The following is a 4,578-nucleotide window of genomic DNA, read 5'->3' on the forward strand; positions in this document are numbered from 1 at the left end:
CCTCTAGGGGCATTTTAGTCTTTTCATGTGTCAAAACTCTGTTTAAACTCTTAAATTTGTCTCTGAGTCTTTTAAGTTGCTTGTATAAATTCTTGCTTTAATTCCCTGTTAAAAATCCGTTTTTAAATTTGCATCTGAGTCATTTTCAGTCGTTTTAGCCCCAGGGGCATTTTGGTCATTTGATAAGTGTTTAAAAGTGATATATTTCATATAGGAGTTTAGGCATTTTAGTGACTTGTTTTGCAAGATTCTCTATGGAAAACTCCAATTATTGTGTAAATATGTCATTTATGCTTTTGAGCCTTATTCTACCCTTTTTGTGCAGGAAAATACAAGCAAGGATCAAGAAACGTCAAAGTTCAATATCATACGCTATTAGTGTGTCCTACGCTAATAGCGTGATGAAGAAATGCCCAAGGTCAGAGAGTTACGCCATTAGCGTACCTGGGGCGTAGGATCTGGAGCTCTCATGAAGAGTACGCTAATAGCGTATTCTGAGCTATTAGCGTACAAGCTCCCGAGAGCTACGCCATTGGCGCACCTGGAGCGTGGCTGTCATGAAGAAACACGCTATAAGCGTGGGATACGCTATAAGCGTAGAAGCTCCAGAGGACCATGTAACAGCCCGATTTTCGCTAGTTTTATTTTATTATTTATTTATGTGTGTTATATGTGCTCTTATGTGATTATTTGCCTCTGTGTGTATTTTTGGTTGGGAATCGTAGAATTCGGTGTTAGAAGGGTATTTTAGTCATTTTGGACTTAGGGGCATTTTGGTCATTTTGAGGGCAGTGGCAAATTTGTAATTTTGCATAAAGTTATTTTTTTAGTGTTTAGTGGAAGTTATTATTTTACCAAGTTACTAGAGAGGGTGTAGTAATTATTTTAATTACCGTTAAGTGACCGTTAGTGTTATATTTTACCGGTAGGCGAGTAGTAACATTTTTAAGGTTGAATTAGAAATGGGTTAGGCCCATTAAGGTTTGTGAGATAAGCCCATTAAGTGAGCCTTTATAAACTAATGCTAGTGAGAAGAGATAGGGTTACAACATTTTCATTTCATTTTTCATTGAGAAGATAAGAGATAGAGGCTAGAGAGAAGAACAAGTGCAAGGGTTAGAGGCAAGAGGGATTCATCATCTAGGAGCTAAATTGAAGCTTGGGTTAGAGAATCTTGGTGCTAGAGGTAAGAGGGTTAGATTTCAACCATAATTCACATCTTTTTCTCTTTACCCATTTTTGTGAAATTGTTGAATTGAACCTAATTGCTTTCAAATTCGTGTTCATGTTTTGATGCAATGTTTGAGTATGTAATTTGAATGTTAATTGAGTTGTTGATGATGAAATTACATGCTTAAGTTGTGGTTATATGTATACTTTGCATTTTTGCCCAAAAATGGTGATATGAGATGTTGTTGTGATGAATTGTTGGTGAATTCATGATGTTTAGCTGCTGTTGTTGTTGATAGATGTTGTTGTTGATGATTAAAACATTGGGTAATCATAATTGGAGAGTTTGATATGACTTTGTGTTGTTTTGTTTGAAGTTTGATGAAAATGGGTCAAATGGTGATTTTTGTTAGGAGAATGTTTTGGGGTAAATTTTATATGGAATTAGATGTCTTTTCATGATTAGAAATGTTTAAACAAACTTTGGGATCAAATTTGAGCTTTGGGAAGTCAAAATTGGGGTTTTGGGGTGAAAAAGTGAGTTTTTCTCGTAACAGGACTGTCCCAACTCGCCACAGCGAGTGGGAGGCGAGTTGGAGGCGAGCAGGAGGTGCTTTCGGTGATGCTTACTCGCCTCGCGAGTAGATTTACTCGCCACGGCGAGCTGCACAGTGGCAGCATCCCCTGTTTCGCATTCTTGCGTCTTTTTCCCTCGTTTCTGTTTTGAATTGGTTTTCGGTGTAAACATGAAAGTTGTAGATAATTTTGTTAGTTTTCCAATGGCTTTGGTTTGACTTGAAAATGATTCTTGGTTTTTGAGTTATGAGGCAAATACTCCAAGGTGGTCTTGGTGAAATTTTACGAAAAATCCGCATAACTATTTCTAAGTCGACCCAAACCTTATGGATTGTTTCCAAACTTTCAAACTTATATTTTATGAGTTCAATTAAGGTGTTTAGTAGTATTTAAACTATGATGTGAGGGATTTAACTTGTTTTACTTAGAAAATGGAAAATTTCTTGAAAAGTGTTTCGGTGAGACGAACTTTGTGATTTTTATGAATTCATCGTATTTGGCCGATGAAATGCTTATGTAATCTCTACTGCACATATGTGTGACTTGAGAGGATACATGGCATAGGCAATTGAACTTGTTTACTTGGTTTTGGCTTAGGTGCTCAATTATTTTCAATATTGTGATTTTTGAGACGAACTTGATTGAAAATGATCATTGAGGGCCAATTGCTTATGAACCCTCTATGATTAGATTGATATGATTATGATATGATGTATGAATGGTTGTTAGGTGATGAATATGATGTTTGTGATCATATGTTGTGATTGTTCTTTTATTTGGAATGTAAGGAACTATGTGGAGATATGAACTATATGATATAGTTGGATGATGATTATAGCCGTTGACTTATAGCCGTTGATTATAGCCGTTGAATTGTTGTGAACATATGCATTGTGGATTGAGTCATATGTTCATGCATCATATGTCGTGTCGGATGTTATATCCATATTGCCGTTGACCGGATACTTGTATCCATATTGCCGTTGATTATAGCCGTTGATAATGATGTTTTTGTTGCATCATAAGGTGACGACCTTGGAGGAGTTTGGTACCACATGCATCTAGAAGAGTCTAGAGCATCATATGCATTTGATTAATTGATGAGTCGTGTCATAATTGAATATGTGACTTGGTGAATTTGTGTGTTGGTGAAATTTGGTGAATGTTGTGATTATGTGGATTGGTGTATATGTACATTGGTGAATATTGTGGAGGGTTGTGAATAATTGTATTATGCTCTGATTGCATGTCTTAATTATTTGTGCTTATACACTTGGTGAATCAATTGATGATGGTTATTTTAATAATAATGATGAGGTGAGATTTGTATATGTATATATACATATATGATGTGGTGATGTTCTTTGTTAATGATGATGGCTTGCTTATAACTTCGATATGACAAATTGTACTTGTTGAGATAAGCATGCTAGATGAGTAATGAAGTGAGTAATGTTTTCATTGATTGATGTTGATAAATGATGAGCTTTTGTTGATGACTTGATTAGAGGTTGAATATGTATGCTATGCTATGATAATAATGTGATAGCTTGAAATGTAAGTGATGGGGGATAATAATGATCATGTGATGCTAGTGTTCTAGGAGGGAGGGTTATGTATATGTGATACGTGTATGATACACTTGTTGATACGAACTTGGAATGATAATATCGAATGATATAAGTGTTGTGAATACTTGTGAATACATGTATGATTTGTATTCTTGAATATATCTTTCATTTCCAATGTTCTTGCTTAAATCTTTTATGGATTATGATGATGTAATGCTAACCCTCAGTGGTCTGTGGTGGACCGCCTACCTCTCTGTATGGATGGGTAGACGGCGTGCAGGATGTTAGTTGTTGCTTGTTGATGCCGAGGAGTGGAGTTCCTCTTTTTCATGCAAGTGTCTAGATTAGGGCTCTGATCTAGGATAGTCTTTGCATGTTGTTTATTTGACTATGTATTTGGAGTTGAGATATTCTGTTATTTGAGATTTGGATGATACATTTGTATTTAGTTTGGAGATCCAGAGATTGTTTATGAATTATATGTTGTTCCGCTGCTATGTAGTATAACATGATCTTTATGCATGTATGAATTGTGGTTTATTCGGAGACGTAGCATCTATTTCTAGAATATTTCTGATGTATTCGCGCGTTTTACCGCTTAATAGAAGTAGGGTGTTACAGACCACGCTATTAGCCAGATTATAGGCCGACATACCACGCTATTAGCGTAATAGCGTGGTACAAGCCCATTGGCCAGATTATAGGCCGACATACCACGCTATTAGCGTAATCTGCGCTATTAGCGTAGGTGCAAAAACACAGGCACATATAAATAGCATTCTTACCTCTCTTTTAGGTCATTCACTATTCCATTGAAACATTTTATACATTTCTAGAGAGAGGTTAGAGCTATTTCATAGAGAGAAACACAAAGCAAGTGATTAAGGAGTACATTCAACCCTAGATTCATTGAGACATCAAGGATCTTGGCATGGAATCTTCATCTTTCCTTCATTTCTTGCATTAGTTTACATGTCTATATGTAACTATCACCTTCTTTGTAGTATTGAGGTAACAATCAAGCTATTATGTAATCTTTTGATCTTTTAATATATATGGTTCTAGCTTAATGATTAAATATTGTTGTTATTCTTGCTTTTAATGCTTTCAAAGAGATTCAAGATGATTTGGACACAAACTCTTGAATCTAGAACTAGAATAACAATCTATCTTATGTTATATCACTCTTGACAAGTTTGTAAACCTTTGATAATTACTTTTAATCAAGCTTTTAATGCTTTCGGATACTTAATCAGGCTGG

At 35.6% G+C, this 4,578-nt stretch overlaps 1 long non-coding RNA gene across 1 annotated transcript; it reads left to right on the forward strand.

The window, feature by feature from the left end:
• The first annotated feature begins 1,070 nt into the window (after positions 1-1,070).
• On the forward strand, positions 1,071-3,865 carry LOC146956856 (uncharacterized). The gene is made up of 2 exons (XR_015016627.1): positions 1,071-1,186; positions 3,587-3,865. It is a non-coding gene; the product is annotated as an uncharacterized LOC146956856 (long non-coding RNA).
• The last annotated feature ends 713 nt before the right edge of the window (positions 3,866-4,578 follow it).

This window comes from Medicago sativa, chromosome 1 (assembly GCF_051527215.1).
Source record: "Medicago sativa cultivar Bolivia chromosome 1, Bolivia_mono, whole genome shotgun sequence".
Lineage (NCBI taxonomy): Eukaryota > Viridiplantae > Streptophyta > Magnoliopsida > Fabales > Fabaceae > Medicago > Medicago sativa.